This window comes from Microplitis demolitor, chromosome 9 (genome assembly GCF_026212275.2).
Source record: "Microplitis demolitor isolate Queensland-Clemson2020A chromosome 9, iyMicDemo2.1a, whole genome shotgun sequence".
NCBI lineage: Eukaryota > Metazoa > Arthropoda > Insecta > Hymenoptera > Braconidae > Microplitis > Microplitis demolitor.
Window position 1 is genome coordinate 13,912,544 of NC_068553.1, and position 26,686 is coordinate 13,939,229.

At 28.5% G+C, this 26,686-nt stretch overlaps 1 protein-coding gene and 1 long non-coding RNA gene across 9 annotated transcripts in view; both read left to right on the forward strand.

Annotated features, from left to right (window-relative positions):
• The window catches only part of LOC103578637 (putative polypeptide N-acetylgalactosaminyltransferase 9), a 295,869-nt gene that overhangs the window by 225,302 nt on the left and 43,881 nt on the right, over nt 1–26,686 (forward strand). The gene's annotated exons all lie outside the window — the stretch shown is intronic.
• Nucleotides 5,615–16,510, forward strand: LOC128668597 (uncharacterized). Of its 2 annotated transcripts, XR_008404232.1 has the most exons (4): nt 5,640–5,661; nt 5,835–6,091; nt 6,198–6,368; nt 6,437–16,509. It is a non-coding gene; the product is annotated as an uncharacterized LOC128668597 (long non-coding RNA). The 2 variants fall into 2 exon arrangements; XR_008404231.1 differs by having other exon boundaries at nt 5,615–6,091; nt 6,437–16,510.

Here is a 26,686-nt window from a genome sequence, read left to right on the forward strand (position 1 = left end):
TCTATGGATAAAAAAAAATAAAAAAAAATTTGATAATTAAAAATTAAGTTAAAAATTATCGGCGAAAAAAAATTTATTTATTTTTAAAAATTAGCGTTTTAAGAAAGGTACAACGAATATTATTTAGCAATGTTAGTCCGGTTCTATTGCAAAAAAAAATAAAAAAAAAATTTGTGAATTAAAAATTGGGTTAAAAATTATCGGCAAAAAAAATATTTATTTATTTTTAAAATATAGCGTTGTAAAAAAATTCAAGCGAATATTATTTAGCAACGTCAGTGCGGTTCTATTAATAAAAAAAAAAATAAAAAAAAAATTTGGTAATTAAAAATTAAGTTAAAAATTATCAGCAAAAAAAAACTTATTTATTTTTAAAAATTAGCGTTTTACGAAAGGTACAGGGAATATTATTTAGGAATGTAAGTCCGGTTCTATTGATAAAAAAAAATGTATTTTTAAAGTCATTTTAAACATATTGTTGATTTCCAGTTTGAATATTACCTAAAATAATATTTTTTTTTCTTAATTTAATTTAAACTATTAATAATATTTGTCGTTCATAATGTCGTATTTCTTAGAAATATCATTCTTAGAACATTTATGAATTTGTGAGACAGAGAGCGTTGAGAAATTACACTTAAAAGTGTGTGACAGTATGCTACCTGTAGGTTCTTCTCTTTCTATCATAAGATACTAGTGAAATAATCGACAATCTGTGGCGACAATTAGTAAAATAAAAAAAAAAAAAAAACATCGAGTCATTGTGTAAAATCGTATCTCACTTGGTGGATAATCGTTGCGGTGAACACTTCATCAAAAAAAAGTATCCTAAGTAAGTACGAAAATTTTTTTTTATACTTGAATGCATAATATTGTTCGTTAAGTTTTATATAAATCGGGAAATGAAAGTCGCGGACAATATTAGTTGGAAATGTAAGTCTGGTTATATTAATAAAAAAAAAAAGAAAACGAAAATAGGGAAAAAAAACTCAAATTAAAAATTATTGTCAAAAAAATTTTATTTATTTATAAAATTAAACTTTGTAAGAATATAGCAGCGGTTATTATTTAGCAATGTATGTCCGGTTCTATTGATGAAAAAAAAATAAAAAAAAATTTGGTAATTAAAAATTAAGTTAAAAATTATCAGCAAAATAAAACTTATTTATTTTTAAAAATTAGCGTTTTAAGAAAAGTACAGCAATATTATTTAGCAATGTAAGTTCGGTTCTATTGTGAAAAAAAAAAAATTAAAAAAAAATTTGTTAATTAAAAATTACGTTAAAAATTATCGGCAAAAAAAAAATTTATTTATTTTTAAAATATAGCGTTGTAAAAAAAGTCAAGCGAATATTATTTAGCAACGTCAGTGCGGTTCTATTGATAAAAAAAAAATAAAAAAAAAATTTGATAATTAAAAATTGGGTTGAAAATAATCGGCAAAAAAAAAATTAATTTATTTTTAAAAATTAGCGTTTTAAGAAAGGTACAGCAATATTATTTAGCAATGTAAGTTCGGTTCTATTGTGAAAAAAAAAAAATTAAAAAAAAAATTTGTTAATTAAAAATTACGTTAAAAATTATCGGCAAAAAAAAAATTTATTTATTTTTAAAATATAGCGTTGTTAAAAAAGTCAAGCGAATATTATTTAGCAACGTCAGTGCGGTTCTATTGATAAAAAAAAAAATAAAAAAAAAATTTGATAATTAAAAATTGGGTTGAAAATAATCGGCAAAAAAAAAATTAATTTATTTTTAAAAATTAGCGTTTTAAGAAAGGTACAGCAATATTATTTAGCAATGTAAGTTCGGTTCTATTGTGAAAAAAAAAAAATTAAAAAAAAAAATTTGTTAATTAAAAATTACGTTAAAAATTATCGGCAAAAAAAAAATTTATTTATTTTTAAAATATAGCGTTGTTAAAAAAGTCAAGCGAATATTATTTAGCAACGTCAGTGCGGTTCTATTGATAAAAAAAAAAATAAAAAAAAAATTTGATAATTAAAAATTGGGTTGAAAATAATCGGCAAAAAAAAAATTAATTTATTTTTAAAAATTAGCGTTTTAAGAAAGGTACAGCAATATTATTTAGCAATGTAAGTTCGGTTCTATTGTGAAAAAAAAAAAATTAAAAAAAAAATTTGTTAATTAAAAATTACGTTAAAAATTATCGGCAAAAAAAAAATTTATTTATTTTTAAAATATAGCGTTGTAAAAAAAGTCAAGCGAATATTATTTAGCAACGTCAGTGCGGTTCTATTGATAAAAAAAAAATAAAAAAAAAATTTGATAATTAAAAATTGGGTTGAAAATAATCGGCAAAAAAAAAATTAATTTATTTTTAAAAATTAGCGTTTTAAGAAAGGTATAGCAATATTATTTAGCAATGTAAGTTCGGTTCTATTGCAAAAAAAAAAAATAAAAAAAAAATTTGGTAATTAAAAATTGGGTTACAAATTATCGGAAACAAAAAATTTATTTATTTTCAAAATATAGCGTTGTAAAAAAAGTAAAGGGAATAATATTTAGGAATGTAAGTCCGGTTTTATTGATAAAAAAAAATTAAAAAATAACTTTTTAATTAAAAAGTGATTAAAACATTATCGGTGGGGAAAAATTTTTCCACTTTGAAACATTAGATTCGCAAAAAAAAGGCTGTAAATATTACATAAGGATGTAGGTCCGGTTCTATTGCTAAAAAAAAACAATATCTATCTTTTGCAGATTCATCCAATATCTCACAACAGTATAAGCCAAACAATGAATGGGTTTCGAGGCAAAACTAAAGGTGAATGAGAAAATATAATATTAAAATGTATATTATGATAATGAATAATGGGTACAAAAAAAATGATATAAATTTTTCAGTTGTTAGCTTTATTTGGACAATAATAAAGAAAACGAGTACGATGTTAATTGCAGTATGATTTTATTTGATAAGTTTAAGTTAAATCTTTAAAGTTAAATAAAATTTAATTTTCTGAATCTTACAGGGAGAGGAAGAAGAATGAAAGAAACGCGTGCCCGCCCAGCACTACAACGCGATGCCATCGCGCCAAACGGACCACGAACTCGACTTAGAACTGACCGAGGTGGACCAACCAACGAAGCGGGCACTCTCAACAACCCGCAGCTGCCCGGAGCTCAGCATCCGGCAGGCAATGCCAACCAGCTTCAACGACACCAGGAGCCAGGGGCTGTAAACAACCCGCAGCTGCCAAATGCTCAGCAACTAGATGACAATGTCAACCAGATGCCAAGACATCAGGAACCGGGGGCTGTTAACAACCCACAGCTGCCAAATGCTCAGCAACTAGATGACAATGTCAACCAGATGCCGAGACATCAGGAACCAGGGGCTGTTAACAACCCACAGCTGCCAAATGCTCAGCAACTAGCTAACAATGTCAACCAGATGCCGAGACATCAGGAACCGGGGGCTGTTAACAACCCACAGCTGCCAAATGCTCAGCAACTAGCTAACAATGTCAACCAGATGCCGAGACATCAGGAACCGGGGGCTGTTAACAACCCACAGCTGCCAAATGCTCAGCAACTAGCTAACAATGTCAACCAGATGCCGAGACATCAGGAACCGGGGGCTGTTAACAACCCACAGCTGCCAAATGCTCAGCAACTAGCTAACAATGTCAACCAGATGCCGAGACATCAGGAACCGGGGGCTGTTAACAACCCACAGCTGCCAAATGCTCAGCAACTAGCTAACAATGTCAACCAGATGCCGAGACATCAGGAACCGGGGGCTGTTAACAACCCACAGCTGCCAAATGCTCAGCAACTAGCTAACAATGTCAACCAGATGCCGAGACATCAGGAACCGGGGGCTGTTAACAACCCACAGCTGCCAAATGCTCAGCAACTAGCTAACAATGTCAACCAGATGCCGAGACATCAGGAACCGGGGGCTGTAAACAACCCACAGCTGCCAAATGCTCAGCAACTAGCTAACAATGTCAACCAGATGCTGAGACATCAGGAACCGGGGGCTGTTAACAACCCACAGCTGCCAAATGCTCAGCAACTAGCTAACAATGTCAACCAGATGCCGAGACATCAGGAACCGGGGGCTGTTAACAACCCACAGCTGCCAAATGCTCAGCAACTAGCTAACAATGTCAACCAGATGCCGAGACATCAGGAACCGGGGATTGTAAACAACTCACAGCTGCCAAATGCTCAGCAACTGATTGGCAATGCTAACCAGTTATCAAGATCCTTAATGCTGCCAAATTTTAGCATACCACCTCCAAAGATTGCGCAGCGACCGTCTTCTATCGAGCCCCATCTGCCATCAAAGCGCACAATGAAAGCCATTCAAAAGTTCAACCGCAATTACTCGAAGCTCTTGGAACAGGTTGGAAAAAATCAGCAGCAATCCCAAGAGTTGTCAGGATGGAATCAACTGCAGCAGCAACGATTGCAACCACAGAAGCAGCAATTGCAACTGCAGCAGCAGCAACTGATGCAGCAGCAATTGCAACCACAGCAGCAGCATTTGCAACCACAGCAGCAGCAATTGCAACCACAGCAGCAGCAATTGCAACCACAGCAGCAGCAATCACAACCACAGCAGCAGCAACTGCAACTACAGCAGCAGCAATTGCAACCACAGCAGCAGCAATTGCAACCACAGCAGCAGCAATCACAACCACAGCAGCAGCAACTGCAACTACAGCAGCAGCAATTGCAACCACAGCAGCAGCAATTGCAACCACAGCAGCAGCAATCACAACCACAGCAGCAGCAACTGCAACTACAGCAGCAGCAATGGCTATCACAGCAGCAGCAATTCTTACTACTGCAGCAGCAAGTGCTACCTCAGCAGCAACAATTGCTCCTACAGCAGCAGCCATTGCTACCACAGTATCAGCCATTGCTACCACACCAGCTGCAATTGTTACCGCAACAGCAGCCACTTCTTCAACAGCAACCTGGGATCTTACTTCCTCCTAATTTAGCCCATCAGCACATTTATCCTCCATTTAATTTTCCTAATCATCCACCGAATTTCTCTACTCTTTTCTATCCGTACTTCTGCCTTCCTAATCAATACGCTCGTCCTTAGAGTTTACTGAGAAAAAAAATATTCTTTAACAATATATTCAAAGACAGTATCCGTCTACAGTATACTTCTCGTATTTGTATATCTATATTTAGTAAAATCTAGTAAATATAAATATACAAATACATGAATGGTTAGGTACTGGGTCTTTTACATTATGTTATAATAATAATAATAATATTATTAAAAAAAATATTTATAACATAAATTTTAATAAAAAAAATAATAATAATCATAACAATATTGATATCATTAATAATTAAAATTATAATAATTATTCACTTTTTTAAAAAGCTGTACGTTTTTCCAAAAAAAAAAAAAAAATAAATCAACAATTTATAAAAATGTATTAAGTTATTAATAATATTATTCTTGAAAAAAAAACTGTGATTTATTCTATCCATGTGTTTAGTTTAAAAATTATAGTCAAAAAATATAAATAATTTAAAAAAAAAAAATTTCTTTTAACTATAACACTCAGAATTCAAATTTTCGCTCTCATTTTATAAAACAAAATGGCTGACATTAACCTATGGGTTGTTGACGTTAAAAGGTTTAAGTGAAAGTAGTGAGTCAAAGTAATGTCTGAATTATTTTGTTTACTTAATTTTCGTACATAAAAATTAATTATTTACATTTATAATAAAATAAAAAATTAAGGAATCAATAATTATTACTTATTAAAAAAAAAAAATTCATTTCTTGCCTCGTTTCTCTTTTTAACATATTTCTATCTTGTCTTTGCTCTCAGCTGCCTCCGGTCGTTCCGTACCCTTTGATAATATTCATCTCTATCGATGATCGAGATGGAAACAATGGTTCAACTTTAATTATTTTAATAATTCAAAAGTGACGCTATATTGTTTTAATGTAATTTTACAAATATTAGCGTTAATAATATGTTGTTTTTTATTGGATTCACTAAAGCCTCCTTAGATAGTAAACGTCAATTAACGTAATTAAATTACGATGTATATCTAAAAAAATTTAATTGGACAACTAAATAAGGTAAATATGTTTGGAGATTAGAAGAATTAATTTAATCTTGATTAATGGATAAATAAATAAAATATCAGAAATGATCAACAATAATCTTCACTTAAATGATTTGAAGGTTAGAATACAAAGAAGAATACAACGATGAAAGGTACAAGCATAATAATCATGAGGAAATGATAATACTACGGAAGGAATAATGGAATTTTGTCATCGCTTACATACTGAAGATGTGAATTTTATAATACTAGGGACATGATTGATTATTTTACAATACTTACAAAAACAGGTAAATTTTATTCGATACAACAAACATGAAAGAGGCAAATATTTTAACACTACATAAATTAATTTCAGCAATGAATAAAAGATAAATTGGCATATTTGGAAACACGACAATTACCATAATTATTTATGGTCTGAAAATATAAACTAAAAAGTGAAAAAGTGATTGCAAAATTGTATAGGAATGAGGGGCCGGTACTGCTGACAAAAAAAATATTTGAAAAATGTATTAACAATTTGATCGCTAAAATTTGATGGCCAAACAAAAAAATTACCTAATTTCGAAGAATTTGTATTGTAAAAAAGCATAAGTGAAATTGTATACGGATGAAAGGGCCGGTACTGCTGATAAAAAAATATTTGAGAAATTTATTTACAAATTAATCGCTATAATCTGATGGCCAAAAAAGAAATTAATTTATTTTTAAGAATTTGTATTGTGAAAAAGTGTTTGTGAAATCGTATAGGGATGACGGGCCGGTACTGCTGATGAAAAAATATTTGAAACATTTTTTTACAAACTAATCGCTATAATTTGATGGCCAAAAAAATTAATTTATTTTTAAGAATTTGTATTGTAAAAAAGTGATTGCGAAATTGTATGGGGATGAGGGGCCGGTACTGCTGATAAAAAAATATTTGAGAAATTCATTTATAAATTAATACACAATATCGCTCACTTTTTTACAATTCAAATTCTTGAAAATTAACTAATTTTTTTTGTTGACCATCAAATTATAGCAATTAATTTGTAAATAAATTTTTCAAAAATTTTTTTATCAGCAGTATCGGCCCCTCATCCCCATAAAATTTTGCAATCACTTTTTTTGTAGAATTTGTATTATGGAAAAGCATAAGCGAAATTGTATAGGGATGAGGAGCCGGTATTGTTGATAAAAAAATATTTGAGAAATTTATTTACAAATCGATTGCTATAATTTGAAGGCCAAGAAAAAAAATTAATCAATTTTTAACAATTTGCATTGTGAAACAGTGCGAGCGAAATTGTATAAAGATGAGGGGCCGGAACTGCTGATGAAAGAATATTTAAAAAATTTATTTTCAAATTAATTGCTATAATTTGAAGGCAAAAAAAAAATTAATTTATTTTTGAGAATTTGTATTGTGAGAAACTGTTTGCAAAATCGTATAGGGATGAGGGGCCGGTACTGCTGAAAAAAAAATATTTGAGAAATTTTTTTACATATTAATCGCTATAATCTAATGGCAAAAAAAAAATTAATTTATTTTAAAGAATTAGTATTGTGAAAAAGTGTTTGTGAAATCGTATAGGGATGACGGGCCGGTACTGCGGATAAAAAAAATATTTGAGAAATTTTTTTACATATTAATCGCTATAATCTGATGGCAAAAAAAAAAATTAATTTATTTGAAAAAATTTGTCTTGTGAAAAAGTGATTGCGAAATTGTATAGGGATGAGGGACCGGTACTGCTGATGAAAAAATATTTGAGTAATTTGTTTATAAATTAATACATAATGTAGCTCTCGCTTTTTCACAATACAAATTCTTCAAAATTAACTAATTTTTCTTTTTGGCCATCAGGTTATAGCAATTAATTTGTAAATAAATTTTTTTAATATTTTTTCATCAGCAGTACCGGCCCCTTATCCGTATACAATTTCGCAATCACTTATTCACAATACAAATTCTTAAAAATAAATTAATTTTTTTTTGACCATCAAATTATAGCAATTGATTTGTAAATAAATTTCTCAAATATTTTTTTATCAAAAATACTGGCTCCTCATCCCTATACTATTTCGCAAATACTTTTTTTGTAGAATTTGTATTGTAAAAAAGCATAAGCGAAATTGTATAGGAATGAGGAGCCGGTACTGCTGATAAAAAAATATTTGAAAAATTTATTTACAAATTGATGCTCTTAAAGTGATGGCCAAAAAAAAAATTAATTTATTTTTGATAATCTGTATTGTGAAAAAGTGAGAGCGACATTGTAAAGGGATGAGGGGTTAGTACTGCTGATAAAAAAATATTTGAAAAATTTTTTTACAAATTAATCGCTATAATTTGATGGCCAACAAAAAAATTAATTAATTTCTAAGAATTTGTATTGTGAAATAACCTAAGTGAAATTGTTGAGGGATAAGAGGCTGGTACTGCTGATAAAAAAATATTTGAAAAATTTTTTTACAAATTAATTGCTATAGTTTGATGGCTAAAAAAAAAAAATTTATTTATTTTTAAGAATCTGTATTGTGAAAAAGTGAGAGCGACATTGTGTAGGGATTAAGGGCCGGTTCTGCTGATAAAAAAATATTTGAGAAATTTATTAACAAATTAATGTTTTTAAATTGATGGCCAAAAAAAAAATTTATTTATTTTTAAGAATCTGTATTGTGAAAAAGTGAGAGCGACATTGTATAGGGATGAGGGGTCAGTACTGCTGATAAAAAAATATTTGAAAAATTTTTTTACATATTAATCGCTATAATTTGATGGCCAAAAAAAAAATTAATTTATTTTAAAGAATTTGTATTGTGAAAACCCCGTATAGGGATGACGGGCCGGTACTGCTGAGGAAAAAATATTTGAGTAATTCATTTATAAATTAATACCCAATGTAGCTCTCACTTTTTCACAATACAAATTCGTCAAAATTAACTAATTTTTTTTTTCGGCCATCAAATTATAGCAATTTATTTGTAAAAAACTTTTTCAAATATTTTTTTATCAGCAGTAGCGGCCCCTCATCCCTATACAACTTCGCTTACACTTTTTCGCAATACATATTGTTAAAAATTAATTAATATTTTTTTTGGCCATCAAATTATAGCAATTGATTTGTAAATAAATTTCTTAAATATTTTTTTATCAAAAATACTGGCTCCTCATCCCTATACTATTTCGCAAATACCTTTTTTTGTAGAATTTGTATTGTAAAAAAGCATAAGCGAAATTGTATAGGAATGAGGAGCCGGTACTGCTGATAAAAAAATATTTGAAAAATTTATTTACAAATTGATGCTCTTAAAGTGATGGCCAAAAAAAAAAATTAATTTATTTTTGATAATCTGTATTGTGAAAAAGTGAGAGCGACATTGTAAAGGGATGAGGGGTTAGTACTGCTGATAAAAAAATATTTGAAAAATTTTTTTACAAATTAATCGCTATAATTTGATGGCCAACAAAAAAATTAATTAATTTCTAAGAATTTGTATTGTGAAATAACCTAAGTGAAATTGTTGAGGGATAAGAGGCTGGTACTGCTGATAAAAAAATATTTGAAAAATTTTTTTACAAATTAATCGCTATAATTTGATGGCCAACAAAAAAATTAATTAATTTCTAAGAATTTGTATTGTGAAATAACCTAAGTGAAATTGTTGAGGGATAAGAGGCTGGTACTGCTGATAAAAAAATATTTGAAAAATTTTTTTACAAATTAATTGCTATAGTTTGATGGCTAAAAAAAAAAAATTTATTTATTTTTAAGAATCTGTATTGTGAAAAAGTGAGAGCGACATTGTGTAGGGATTAAGGGCCGGTTCTGCTGATAAAAAAATATTTGAGAAATTTATTAACAAATTAATGTTTTTAAATTGATGGCCAAAAAAAAAATTTATTTATTTTTAAGAATCTGTATTGTGAAAAAGTGAGAGCGACATTGTATAGGGATGAGGGGTCAGTACTGCTGATAAAAAAATATTTGAAAAATTTTTTTACATATTAATCGCTATAATTTGATGGCCAAAAAAAAAATTAATTTATTTTGAAGAATTTGTATTGTGAAAACCCCGTATAGGGATGACGGGCCGGTACTGCTGAGGAAAAAATATTTGAGTAATTCATTTATAAATTAATACCCAATGTAGCTCTCACTTTTTCACAATACAAATTCGTCAAAATTAACTAATTTTTTTTTTCGGCCATCAAATTATAGCAATTTATTTGTAAAAAACTTTTTCAAATATTTTTTTATCAGCAGTAGCGGCCCCTCATCCCTATACAACTTCGCTTACACTTTTTCGCAATACATATTGTTAAAAATTAATTAATATTTTTTTTGGCCATCAAATTATAGCAATTGATTTGTAAATAAATTTCTTAAATATTTTTTTATCAAAAATACTGGCTCCTCATCCCTATACTATTTCGCAAATACCTTTTTTTGTAGAATTTGTATTGTAAAAAAGCATAAGCGAAATTGTATAGGAATGAGGAGCCGGTACTGCTGATAAAAAAATATTTGAAAAATTTATTTACAAATTGATGCTCTTAAAGTGATGGCCAAAAAAAAAAATTAATTTATTTTTGATAATCTGTATTGTGAAAAAGTGAGAGCGACATTGTAAAGGGATGAGGGGTTTGTACTGCTGATAAAAAAATATTTGAAAAATTTTTTTACAAATTAATCGCTATAATTTGATGGCCAACAAAAAAATTAATTAATTTCTAAGAATTTGTATTGTGAAATAACCTAAGTGAAATTGTTGAGGGATAAGAGGCTGGTACTGCTGATAAAAAAATATTTGAAAAATTTTTTTACAAATTAATCGCTATAATTTGATGGCCAACAAAAAAATTAATTAATTTCTAAGAATTTGTATTGTGAAATAACCTAAGTGAAATTGTTGAGGGATAAGAGGCTGGTACTGCTGATAAAAAAATATTTGAAAAATTTTTTTACAAATTAATTGCTATAGTTTGATGGCTAAAAAAAAAAAATTTATTTATTTTTAAGAATCTGTATTGTGAAAAAGTGAGAGCGACATTGTGTAGGGATTAAGGGCCGGTTCTGCTGATAAAAAAATATTTGAGAAATTTATTAACAAATTAATGTTTTTAAATTGATGGCCAAAAAAAAAATTTATTTATTTTTAAGAATCTGTATTGTGAAAAAGTGAGAGCGACATTGTATAGGGATGAGGGGTCAGTACTGCTGATAAAAAAATATTTGAAAAATTTTTTTACATATTAATCGCTATAATTTGATGGCCAAAAAAAAAATTAATTTATTTTAAAGAATTTGTATTGTGAAAACCCCGTATAGGGATGACGGGCCGGTACTGCTGAGGAAAAAATATTTGAGTAATTCATTTATAAATTAATACCCAATGTAGCTCTCACTTTTTCACAATACAAATTCGTCAAAATTAACTAATTTTTTTTTTCGGCCATCAAATTATAGCAATTTATTTGTAAAAAACTTTTTCAAATATTTTTTTATCAGCAGTAGCGGCCCCTCATCCCTATACAACTTCGCTTACACTTTTTCGCAATACATATTGTTAAAAATTAATTAATATTTTTTTTGGCCATCAAATTATAGCAATTGATTTGTAAATAAATTTCTTAAATATTTTTTTATCAAAAATACTGGCTCCTCATCCCTATACTATTTCGCAAATACCTTTTTTTGTAGAATTTGTATTGTAAAAAAGCATAAGCGAAATTGTATAGGAATGAGGAGCCGGTACTGCTGATAAAAAAATATTTGAAAAATTTATTTACAAATTGATGCTCTTAAAGTGATGGCCAAAAAAAAAAATTAATTTATTTTTGATAATCTGTATTGTGAAAAAGTGAGAGCGACATTGTAAAGGGATGAGGGGTTTGTACTGCTGATAAAAAAATATTTGAAAAATTTTTTTACAAATTAATCGCTATAATTTGATGGCCAACAAAAAAATTAATTAATTTCTAAGAATTTGTATTGTGAAATAACCTAAGTGAAATTGTTGAGGGATAAGAGGCTGGTACTGCTGATAAAAAAATATTTGAAAAATTTTTTTACAAATTAATCGCTATAATTTGATGGCCAACAAAAAAATTAATTAATTTCTAAGAATTTGTATTGTGAAATAACCTAAGTGAAATTGTTGAGGGATAAGAGGCTGGTACTGCTGATAAAAAAATATTTGAAAAATTTTTTTACAAATTAATTGCTATAGTTTGATGGCTAAAAAAAAAAAATTTATTTATTTTTAAGAATCTGTATTGTGAAAAAGTGAGAGCGACATTGTGTAGGGATTAAGGGCCGGTTCTGCTGATAAAAAAATATTTGAGAAATTTATTAACAAATTAATGTTTTTAAATTGATGGCCAAAAAAAAAATTTATTTATTTTTAAGAATCTGTATTGTGAAAAAGTGAGAGCGACATTGTATAGGGATGAGGGGTCAGTACTGCTGATAAAAAAATATTTGAAAAATTTTTTTACATATTAATCGCTATAATTTGATGGCCAAAAAAAAAATTAATTTATTTTAAAGAATTTGTATTGTGAAAACCCCGTATAGGGATGACGGGCCGGTACTGCTGAGGAAAAAATATTTGAGTAATTCATTTATAAATTAATACCCAATGTAGCTCTCACTTTTTCACAATACAAATTCGTCAAAATTAACTAATTTTTTTTTTCGGCCATCAAATTATAGCAATTTATTTGTAAAAAACTTTTTCAAATATTTTTTTATCAGCAGTAGCGGCCCCTCATCCCTATACAACTTCGCTTACACTTTTTCGCAATACATATTGTTAAAAATTAATTAATATTTTTTTTGGCCATCAAATTATAGCAATTGATTTGTAAATAAATTTCTTAAATATTTTTTTATCAAAAATACTGGCTCCTCATCCCTATACTATTTCGCAAATACCTTTTTTTGTAGAATTTGTATTGTAAAAAAGCATAAGCGAAATTGTATAGGAATGAGGAGCCGGTACTGCTGATAAAAAAATATTTGAAAAATTTATTTACAAATTGATGCTCTTAAAGTGATGGCCAAAAAAAAAAATTAATTTATTTTTGATAATCTGTATTGTGAAAAAGTGAGAGCGACATTGTAAAGGGATGAGGGGTTAGTACTGCTGATAAAAAAATATTTGAAAAATTTTTTTACAAATTAATCGCTATAATTTGATGGCCAACAAAAAAATTAATTAATTTCTAAGAATTTGTATTGTGAAATAACCTAAGTGAAATTGTTGAGGGATAAGAGGCTGGTACTGCTGATAAAAAAATATTTGAAAAATTTTTTTACAAATTAATCGCTATAATTTGATGGCCAACAAAAAAATTAATTAATTTCTAAGAATTTGTATTGTGAAATAACCTAAGTGAAATTGTTGAGGGATAAGAGGCTGGTACTGCTGATAAAAAAATATTTGAGAAATTTTTTTACAAATTAATTGCTATAGTTTGATCGCTAAAAAAAAAAAATTTATTTATTTTTAAGAATCTGTATTGTGAAAAAGTGAGAGCGACATTGTGTAGGGATTAAGGGCCGGTTCTGCTGATAAAAAAATATTTGAGAAATTTATTAACAAATTAATGTTTTTAAATTGATGGCCAAAAAAAAAATTTATTTATTTTTAAGAATCTGTATTGTGAAAAAGTGAGAGCGACATTGTATAGGGATGAGGGGTCAGTACTGCTGATAAAAAAATATTTGAAAAATTTTTTTACATATTAATCGCTATAATTTGATGGCCAAAAAAAAAATTAATTTATTTTAAAGAATTTGTATTGTGAAAACCCCGTATAGGGATGACGGGCCGGTACTGCTGAGGAAAAAATATTTGAGTAATTCATTTATAAATTAATACCCAATGTAGCTCTCACTTTTTCACAATACAAATTCGTCAAAATTAACTAATTTTTTTTTTCGGCCATCAAATTATAGCAATTTATTTGTAAAAAACTTTTTCAAATATTTTTTTATCAGCAGTAGCGGCCCCTCATCCCTATACAACTTCGGTTACACTTTTTCGCAATACAAATTGTTAAAAATTAATTAATATTTTTTTTGGCCATCAAATTATAGCAATTGATTTGTAAATAAATTTCTTAAATATTTTTTTATCAAAAATACTGGCTCCTCATCCCTATACTATTTCGCAAATACCTTTTTTTGTAGAATTTGTATTGTGAAAAAGCATAAGCGAAATTGTATAGGGATGAGGAGCCGGTATTGTTGATAAAAAAATATTTGAGAAATTTATTTACAAATTAATTTCTATAATTTTATGGCCAAAAACAAAATTAATTTATTTGAAAAAATTTGTATTGTGAAAAAGTGAGAGCGACATTGTATAGGGATGAGGGGTCAGTACTACTGATAAAAAAATATTTGAAAAATGTTTTTACAAATAAATCGCTATAATTTGATGGCCAAAAAAAAATTAATTAATTTCGAAGAATTTGTATTGTGAAATAACCTAAGTGAAATTGTATAGGGATAAGCGGCCGGTACTGCTGATAACAAAATATTTGAGAAATTTATTTACAAATTAATGGTGTTAAATTGATGGCCAAAAAAAAAATTAATTTATTTTTAATAATCTGTATTGTGAAAAAGTGAGAGCGGCATTGTAAAGGGATAAGGGGTCAAGACTGCTGATAAAATCATATTTGATAATGTTTTACAAATCAATTGCTATAATTTGATGGCCAAAAAAAAAAATTTATTTATTTCTAAGAATCTGTATTATAAAAAAGTGAGAGCCACATTGTGTAGGGATTAAGGGCCGGTTCTGCTGATAAAAAAATATTTGAGAAATTTATTAACAAATTAATGTTTTTAAATTTATGGCCGAAAAAAAAAAATTATTTATTTTTAATAATCTGTACTGTGAAAAAGTGAGAGCGACATTGTATAGGGATGAAGGGCTGGTTCTGCTGATAAAAAAATATTTGAGAAATTTATTAACAAATTAATTGCTATAATTTAGTGGCTAAAAAAAAAAATTAATTAATTTGGAAGAATTTGTATTGTGAAAAAGTGTGAGTGAATATTGTACAACGATATTGGCTCGTTTCTGGTGATGAATTATCTCTAAAAAATACATGATGGGAAAATATTGGTAAAAATCGTTCGAATAGAGCAATATTACAATTTGGTTAAATTGAAATCGTTAATATTCATCTATAAATCGTTTTTTATTATTAATAATTTTTAGTTTTTTGACATGCTTATTTGCTTGTAGCTAGAAATCATCTAACTGCTGCTTAGTTTTATTCTTTTACTTACTAAATTTTTTACCGAGCACTTTTTGAGATACTAAAAATGCGTTTTGATAAGAATTACAGCGATTTGTTCGAATCGTGATTATTATTAATTTTGTAAGTTTTGATGATTTCTATTCGAACTTACGAATGCGTCTTACGCCAGGAGCATTGGCTTTTTAATGATTAAAAATTATTTAAATGTTGCTTAGTTTTACTATCTTACTTACAAAATTTTTTACTGTACACCTTTTAGGAAACTAAAAGGTCGTTTCGATAAGAATCACAACCCCGCTTAAAAAATTCGTTAGATTCTTATAGTTGTATACATAAGGCCTTATACTTAACTATGGCACTTCTCATAGAACTTAATTATTCCTAAGAAATCTCTATGATAATATATGAGAATCTATTGAATTCCATGAGTTTTTCTATACAGGGCACGATTCGTCTGAAATGTGGTTGTAAATAATTTTGTAAGTCAGGGATGATTTCCATTCGAACATAAGAATGCGTCTTATGCTAGGAGCATTGACGTTTTAATAATTAGAAACTATTTAACGGTTGCTTAGATTTATTATTTTATTTATAAAATTGTTAATTGAACACCTTTTAGGAAACTAAAAGTGCATTTTCATAAGAATCTTCAAGATTCGTCTGAAATGCCGTTCTTAACATTTTTCTAACTTCAAAGCACTAATAATTTGATGGCTTTGCAGAATTTCATTTTTTGCTATTTTTTAGGCAATTACTATAGAATCTAGGTGAAAACGACATGTTTGAAAAGAGCCTGGTTTTTAATGAATTTCTGCTTGTAGTTATATGTCTACATAATGTACAATATTGGCCATAAATTCACGACGGGTGGCGTTCAAATCGGTAAAATAAACTAAAGATAAATAAACATTTAGAAAAATTAAATTTAAATAGATAAAAAAGTAGATAATATAAAAATTTTATAAAAAAAACAAACAGTAAAAAAATACTTAGGTAATAATTTAAATGGATAAAAAAATATATCGGTAATAAAAATAACAGAAAAATGAAAACTACTCTAAAAAAAAAAAATTAGCCAATTAAAACTGAGGATAAAAAAATAGCGCGCATTTTTAAAATCGGCTAACAAAAAATTGGTATAATTATAAATATTGATATATGAAAAAAACAATAAAAAAAATACATAATAAAAAAAAACATATGGTAAACAAAAAAACGGATAATTTAATTTAAGAAAAAAAAAAATTTACAAATAAAAAAAAAGATAAATATACATTAATCTATTCGATTAAGCTAATAATTATAAAAAATTGCAAAAACAAAAATTTATAATTATATAAATTGATAAAAAAAATTCTGTATAATTAAAAATATAGATGAAAAAAAAAAAAAAATAATCAATTTCCTGAGTAAAAAAAATTGCGGATAAATATAAATAAGAATTAATATAATATAGATAAATAAATAAAAGAATAAATATATAATTGTAAAAAAAACACACCAATTTTTAAACATTTGGATGAATATAATTATCTATATTTAAACATATAGATAAATAAACAATTGCACAAAAGATTTGATTTCAAAATAAATATACTTGTTATCGGAAGGACACAGATTCCAAGCCCAGCAGATTAATTTTATAAATATTTATTTTGAAATCAAATCTATTTAAATTTAATTTTCTAAATGTTTATTTATCTTTAGTTTATTTTACCGATTTGAACGCCACCCATCGTGAATTTATGGCCAATATTGTAAGTCATGTCATATTTTTATATAAACAGTGATGACATCACTTTTACAATACGTAAATTCCGACTTCTGTAATTTAAATTGAGTAAATTCTTATATATAAATATTTTGGCAATCACTATCTTTGTCAAAGAAGGGGAATTAAAAATTTGTAGATGTCACTGTTCTACCATTCCCTCTAAGTCGATAGAATAGTTTGTCATATGTATATCTACTTCTCACCACTAGATGGTGCTCGCTACTGTCGGTAAGGACCCTTTTTATCGACGAAAAACCCTCCAACATCTTCTTAAGGTGAAAAGTTGTAGAGAAGAAGTGGAGCGCAGAAACACTGTAAAAAATCGGGAATGATATTGGAATAATCTTGCTTCTACACAAAAAGAAAATTATGGGGATGGTTCCCATAATTTTGTGGAATTCTTTCCTATACCAGTATAGGAATTACAACCATGAATTATAGGAGCGGTTCCTATAATTATAGGAATATTTCCCATAATTATAGGAATAATTCCTATAATTATGGGAATGCTACCCATACCATTATAGGAATGGTCCCTACAATTATAGGAATGGTCCCTATAATTCATCGGAAAACTTCCTATAATATTATGGAAATCATTCCCATAATGCACAGGAACTATTTCCATAAATTATAGGAACCATTCCTATAACATTACAGGAATGGTTCCCATATCATTATGAGAATCGTTCCAATACCATTATAGGAATCATTCTTGTAATATTATGGGAATGGTTCCCATACTATTATGAATATATTAATTTAAAGAAAAATATGGAAATCACATCTACAATACACCAAAATATTATTAAACATAAAAACAAAAATTCAAACATTGAAAAAAAAATTCGTATTTGGCAAAAAAAACATCAAAATTTTTAACAAAAATTTCTTGCCAGCGCAGAAAATTTAAGAAAACTCGAATTTTGGAAATAAAAATTGAAATTTCGATAAAATTTCGAATTTTGAAAAAATTTTTACACTATTTTGCAAAATAAAAATTTTATCATATTATAGAGATGGTTCCCATACCATTATGGGAACTATTCCCATAATGCATAGGAAAACTTCCCATAATTTTCTTTCCGTTTATTTTAATCCGCATTCACTCTGATTTGGAGTTTTAGTACTAAAATGAATTCCTTTTTGGAGTGAATTTCACTCTGAGGGGGTTAAATAAATAAACAGTCATCCGCACCGCATTCACTCCGGGTATAATCCACATGCACTCCGCAAATTTTTTACAGTGTATAAGCCCCATAGGCCAAAATGGGTTTGCAGATTCTTTTTTTATCAATGTATATTATGATGTAATTTAGGCCGCCCGAAGTTGTTTACAAAAAATTTTTAAATTTCAAATCAGTTCGAAGAATTTCCATTCAAATAATTTAGTTTAAATTCCCTTTCATAAATTTGAAGCGTTCGTCCATTTAATGACCGGGGATAATCCAGTAAATGACCGATAAATTCAGTTCTGACTTAAAGTAAATGATAATTTTTTTTATTTGAAGTAATTGAGAAATTTCGTAAATATTCTCCCGACTAAAAATTTTTATTCGTAATCCAATAAAAAAATGTTCAATATTAAAATATTTGATAAATTTTGATCTATATTCATATTTTTTAAAATAATAAAAAAATAAACCACTGAAACTTAACATTTATTTGACTTTTCTTCTCACTTTTCTTTGAGCTTTTCATTTTATTATTTTTTCCTTGAACCATTTTATCGGATTCTATGCCAACAGACCTGGCAAAGTACCGAGTAACTTCTTTTTATCTCACATAGTGTACACACTTTACTAGTTTTATAACGATCTTTTTTTCAAGTGGTTACTAGTTTGAACACGTGATTTTATCCCTTGAATACAATATACGTTATCTTACTTGCGAATTGTTTTAAATAATCACCTTCTTTGTACCCGAAAAAAAACTTTTATATTGATTTATTATCATTATTATTATCAAGATAACAATAGAAATAATAATAATAATAATTAAATTTAAAGTCTGTACTTCGTAGTTTGTACTAGCCGTGACCTAACACAATTTTTTATTGATACCTTTACGTGTTAATACTTTATTCTAGGGGTATTGAAGTTTTTATTTGTACTTGATGAAGTAAAATCGAAATAATGATTTTATTATCTTCATTTAAAAGTAAATATTTTATCATTAAAATTATTTTATAAAAAAAGAATAAGACAGTGGCACAAAAAAAAAATTATTTGATGAGGTCGTGATGAAGTAGAGGCAGAATGAAGAATAAGTGCACCCTCTTGTCAAGATATGTCTGACTACATACTTTTGAACATGTCGTTCGTTAATTACACATTTCATCAACGTCACGATAAAAAATTTTTCTTTAAAAAAGAAAACAAAGTGAGTGGAGTTGACATAAATTTTTGTTTTGTAAAGTAAAGACATATTGCTACCAAAATATTTAATGAACTCAAACTTACCTATTTTTCTTCAAGAATTGTTAACGTATAAATATCAAAATTTTAAATTTTATACACATATTTGGTAAGATTTATTTGTTAAGAAACAAAATAATGCTGAAGCTAAGACTTGACTTTCTAGTACACATCGCAGTGTATGCAGAAGTATAGAGTAAAGTAGAACTTATGTCGCGACCGTAAGTGAAGATCCTCTTATCTAGTCCTACTTGACAATACGCTCATTAAAACCCACGCTGAAGAAGCATCATCATAACTCTATTTTTTTTTTGCCAGTATACTTGTATGCATACTAGTAAATAACTTTTTGCATCGATTTACTTTTTTTCCAAGTAGCAACATCAGAAAATTGAATCCGTATCTCCAAGCATTATTTGGTTTGTACACGGAGCAAACGAATCTCGAAAACACTGTTAAAAAATCCAAAAGTGCACACCTTAATCGCTCATTTTATTTTAAATCGTTACTTTTGTTTCATTTTAATTTTATGTTATTAATTTGATTTTTTTATTTCTTATTTTCAGTTTATTTTTTTTTTAAATATCCCGCCTTTTGGTCTTAGATGTCACTTTCTTCAATTCTGTTAAGCTAGTGCTGCTGCCAGTAGTTGGTGGAGAGGAAAAAGGAAAAAAATAATAACAATAGTAAAAGTAAAAATGGTAGCTAAATTTTTCGTGAACAATCAATTTACGTTTTTAATTAATTACAATTAAACTAAAAGGATTTAGATAGTGATTTTCAAAAGGGTACTTGTGATAAAAAATACCAAAATAAGAAAAAAAAATTTAGGTCGATTAATTTTGTCTATTGAGAGTTACTTGGTTTACTAAGTTTCATACACGACAATTGACAACTTGAGTCTCTGCCAGTGATGCCAGAACGTGGGATTTTTTTACCCCTTCCCGTGGTGAAATAGCATGGAGTGTAATGGCAGGAGGGGGTAAAAAAATCCCACGTTCTAGCATCACTGGTCTCTGGGATTAAAATAATTTATATCTAATTAATGGAATAATTAATAGACGTAATATTGTGTCGAAATTATTCTTTAATAAATTCTCTTTGTATTAGTATATAATCCAACCCATTTTAGTATAATCAAAACATAATTCAATGTGAGTGAATGAGTCAAAAATATTTGATCGATCATAAAGCACACTCAGTGCTTCCGCGCTTGAGGTGTATAATAGGGGAAGATTCGGACCCTTTGAACACGGGGCAAATTCATACAGGAATTATTAAATATGAACGAAAAGTTGTGCTAACATGAGTATTCATGTGCAAGTTAAGTAGCTGCCATAATCTCTATGGAGATTCACGTCATTGGCTGCAGTGAGAGTGAAGTACCAGACGGCATTGCATTTTTGCGTTCAATAAGTATTTTTTTCATCAATTTTTCCAGTTATGTTTACACTATTTATGTTATGTTTTTCTGAACTATATGATGTCAGTATCGAGGATATATTCCTAAGACATGATTTCAATAATCAATTTCTCCAGTTTGCATACTAATATAATTGGAGATTATGTTTTATTGTTGTTGGGTTGATGGGGCACATTCGAATAGAAACAAGAGGCGCAAATTCATACCCGTAATTTTTTTTTGATCAAAAAAAGTTACTTAATTTTTTAATCTATGCCCCGAGGACACTGAAGATTATGGAGATACGATTGATCTCTTGATTTTATAATTTGTTTCTTAAGATGCGTTTTTATTTATTTCTCTATTCGCACTTAAGTGAATGAACGGTAATATCGTTGTTGCACTTGGACAGTAAATGGGAATTTGGTCCAAGTTTTTCTCGTAAACAAATGGAAGTTACCAAAAATTTGAAGTGCACTTTGCTAGTTTATAGAGTAAAGCATCAGGTCTTTGTCTTTATTTTGCGTTTAGGGCTTTTATTTGAGAGAAAATCTTGAACAAAATTATCTGACAACCGTTCCTAAGCAGAATTAATAACTCATGAATGAAAACAAATTGTTTATTGTTTTAAAAAAAAATGTTAACTTTCATTGACTAGATGAGCAGTCATTTAATTTTCACCAAATTTGTGCATTAGTTTCATGATCAAATAAAGATTTTTGAGTTTGTTTTCAGTTTTAATTTATTTTACAATACTATTCCTCAGTGTCTAGAAATACCCCCGATGTTGTATAGATAGTATCCATGCATGGGAAACATTCATACAAATTCCAGATTAACTTCAAGTTACTATTAAACAATAAATATAAGATATAATTAACTGATCAATTTTTCGGCATTGATCTTTGGTAGGGGAGGGGGGGGGCAAAATTGGCCCCCAAAATTTAAGGGGCCCATTTTGCCCCCAAATTATTCGAGGCACTCAAAATTTTAAGTGGCTCATTCTCCTCCCTCTTCCCCTATTAGGGGAGAGTGGGGCAAAATGGACGTCTGGGGGCAAAATGGGCTGAAATTTGTATTACATATAAGCCCTCATTTCTTAAGGCGCCCATTTTGCCCCTTCCTCTAGATATAGAATCCCTACATATAGATAAAAAAAAAAAATGTAAAAATCGTACGAAGAGTCCCTTCTTTCCCCTATTATAATATACATTTAATATTTTTTAGTTCAATATACTCACGTAAATCAATAAATGCATTACTTTTATTATTTATTACTAAATATGTTGTAAAATTCACAAACTAAAAATTAACACTATATGTTTACACAGTTCAAAATTTTATGAGCTATATGCGTGGTAAGAGTAGGTTAGGTTGTAGTTAAAATGAGACATTGCTTTTATTTGATACTCTGCCCGTGAGAAGGTTACCTTCACACTACTCATATATACATATACACAAATACTTTTGAACATTTTCTTAAATTATAATTTGACAACGTCGCGTATGCTTAACCAGTTGCTGTATAGTGTACTAAGTATCTGTTTGCATTTATTGCTCAAATAGTCAACGCATACTCGCGTACAGCGTTGTCAGATTCTTTCTGTCCAATGCATCGACAAGTATATTTTTTATTTATTGCTGAACTTTAAGTTACTATATCTCAACAATGAGATGGTGAATCCTTTTTTTTTTTTAAATTCAGAACAAATTCATTAATTTTCTGTTAGTTTTTCAAAAATTTCTGACTGTTAGTTTTTTTTATTAGAATCACGAACGCGACTTAAAATGTATGCTCCTCATTGCTCGCAATGTTAATTATCCAAAATTTGATTATAAATATCTCGAATTAGAGATGGTCAATCGACTTCGAATTTTAATGGTAATTGTATCTTAATACCCTTAATAAGTATAAGAAATTTTAGAACATTCTGACACTATCTCCATCACCCGACAACTACCTTAACATACAAATGGTGTTTTTCAAACGCTACACACGAATTTTTGTGTTAATTTAACACATTCCGCCCCGAGTCGAAAAGTTTCAGCATTATTTCAAACTGACTAAGCTGAACTGGACCTAAAGTAGAACTGACTGCGCTGAATTGAACCTTAATTGAAACTGACTGCACTTAATTGAGCCTTTAATTCAACTGTTCAGCCTGCGACTGGAATTAAATTGAACCTGTAGGTTATTCAGTTCAAAACTAGCTTAAGCTTCGAGCTTATTTTCAAGCTGAATAAACTGCTACTTAACAAAATTTTGGCTTGAATTGAAACTGAATCGCCTGCTAAAGTATAAGAAAAACACTGAATTCAAGCTGAACAAGCTGTTAGGCTGTTCAGCTTGGAACTAGCTTGCACTTTAAACTTATTCTTAACCTAAACAACCTGCTACTCAATAATTTTTTAAGCATGAATTCAATCTGAACAGCTTGATATGACTATAAAAGTGAATATATTCTCTCGACCTTGTGTAGGGTATAACTAAACTCAGTAGTCACTGTCCGTAGCGTAGCCTAGTCGTTAAAGCGTCGGTCTTTTGTTCGTAGGGTCCCGGGTTCGAATTCCACTAATGCGTGTCCGGTCGTTGATAAGTGTAGCGTTTTTTCTCTGAATTAAAAATTTCTAATGTGATTAGAAATTCGATTATTCGCAGTTCTACTAATCTCTGCATTATTATAATGATTGAATAAAAAATTAAAAAAAGCCTAAAGCAATCTGTTTTTTTTCATTTAAATAAATATGGTCATATTCAGTCACACACGGCTATCTATTGCTGATTTCCATATGTCACTGTATATAATTGATTTTTCCCAGTCAATTAAAAAAATATTAAATAATTTAATATTTTTTTACCCGGGGAACCTAACATCAACCTAAAAAGCCTTAATTTCAAACTATTTTCAAGCTGAAGAGCCTGACTGATTGATTTTATTTTCAAGCTTAACTTCAGCCTGATGTTCCTGAAAAGTGAAATATGACGACCTTTCAGTCTGAGTTCAGGCTCATTTTATAACGTATTTTTTGAGACAGATACTTGAAATCTACGACATTTAGCGCCTATAGCCGGCAGTTAAAAATATTAGGTAAGATACACCTGGTAAAAAAGACACCTAATCGTTCTAATAGTGACGTCATCATCGGATCAAAAAATATTTTTTGGTTACATGTGCGATAGCAAACGACCAAAAAATATCGAAGTAACTTAACGAGCCATCTTGTGACAAAATTTATCATCATTTTAATTCGTCCACTTACCGACTTTTCTCTAATTTTCAGCAAATACTCAAAACAATCTTACCAAATAAATAAACGCGGATTTATAACCTGCCATTTATAGGCAATACATGTAGTAAATTTCAAATATCTGTCACAAAAACTATTGTATTTATCTAGTACAATCGAGTCTAAGACGCTCATGTGTTGGTACCCTCGTTTTCGGCTCGGGCACCAATCTTCACACTCGCGTCTTAAACACGATCGCATTCGATAGATAAACTACTATTAAATAAGCACTTTATTTTTTTTAACTGTTGCCTAGCAGTTTATTCAGTTTGAAATAAAGCTGAAATTTTTCGACTCGGGATTTGTGTTGATCGTTAAAAAAATTTTTTCGTTAAACAATTGTCTCAGAAAGTCTCGATTAATTTCTATGATAATTTAATATTTCATTAAATTTATAAATTTCAATAATTAATAACTATTTATATATTCAAAATTTTCAAACCCACGTAAAACAATAAAATATTATAAAGAATTAAAATGTTATTTTATTCACTTATCTGACTACTTTTTATAAGGTATGAAAGTTTAGTAAATAAACGTATGTAAAATAAATAAAAAATCCTGAACAACGAGTTGTTGAGGTACGCAGACGTATTCGTAAATACATTGCGTCATTCGTGCATAGAAAAATAATTTTTTTTTTTTCATTCCCAATGGACGAATCTTGCACATTTACTCGTACGTGCTCTTGCAAACATCTTACTTATTCAATTCTTACTTCAATACTATCCTATGAAAGCAAATAAATTCAATAGTTATCTTTATCTAACAATACTATTTTCTTATTCATTCATTACTAAAATTTTTATTTTTTCTAAACAAATAAACAATTAATAATAGATCTCATAAAGTAATTTTGTTAATATTATAAAAAAAATGTATACATATATATATATATATATATATATATATATATATATTCATGAATAAATTTATGTATGTATGTTTTCCATTTGTGAAAATGTCATTGATCATTTTTTCATGAATTGTTACGAGTTCGGAAGTCCGCGGCCGTCGAGTCGATTCAAATGATTCAAACGCGAGCTTTGTCCACGATCGCTCAACTATTTTTCGATCGTTTGTGGAACTCGAGTTTTATTTATAAAATATAAACGTTAAATAAAATGAAAGTACTGAGTTCACGCTCACGCGCCGCCTGCATCCGGCATTGTGATCGATACCTATTCCATATGGCGTCATTTTTCTTTTTTCATTTTCACCTTTTCTCGCGTACTCTCTTTCCCCTCAACCACCTCACCCTTATTCTATTATTATAGATATACGTGATATCTGATATCAATCCTCGGGACGAATAGTGACTAGTATATAAATATATATGTGTATATATTTATATTGAAATAGAGTGCGGTGGAGTACAAAATATATTAAAATAAATAAAAATACAAAATGAAATGGAGGTGCGAGTCAGGCGCGCGCTTTTAAATATATTTTATTATTTTAACCAATCGACAGGAAATTCGATAGACTGATGTAATAGAAAAATAATAAATCACGACTTCTTTTTTTTTTTTTTATACAAGTCTTTGCCTATTAAATTTTACCAATTATTCAATATTTAATAAACGTTAAGCTTAAGTTCGAAATTTTATTACATTTTATTAGCAATATTTCATCAAATATCGACGTTTTAATTAGTAAATTGTCTAACTCCATTTCAGAAAATTATGCGAAAAAAAAGTAATTTAAAAATTTCTTTTTCATCTAAAAACTAATTCCATATCTAGTATGTGTATAATATTTTTATCTAGGGTACTCGAATAATATTTTTTCTAACTATTACTATCTAAAAATTGCACATAATCACATACTAAAAAATATTAAGTTAGATAATTTGCTAATTAGAACGTCGATATATGAGATCAATATACATTTTAGAGAGTCAATGGAAAGAAAATCCAATTTTTTATAATTTTATTTTTATTGAAAAATTAAATAATGTCTGTTTTTTAAATTAAGCGCCATTTAAACGCTTGTTTTTTTTTTTTTTTTTGCATAAGTAAGGATTTTTAAGTCAGTTTAAATTGTTATAACTTGTAAAATATTGGTTTTATAAAACTTTTCACTCATGTAAAAGTTGCCAAGAATAAAATTACCTTCTCAATTACTATAAATGAATCTTACTTATCTTTAATAATTACTAAAATATCAATAGTTTATTAAGTATGTAAAAATAATTTATTTATCAGGATTTATAAAATATTTTTCTTATTAATATCTTCATAAATATACCTCATTTATGCTTGTCAAGAAGAGGATTCAATTTCTTTTAACTTTGGTTTCGTTAAAGCGTAAAACCAATCGACAAAAACCTGGAGCTTAGTACATCATTTAAAATCATTGAACACAAAAAATTAATCAATTTAAATTTTCACACTACGAATAAAACTTATGATAATAAGCTATAAAAATGCGTTATTTAAAAAAAATAGTAT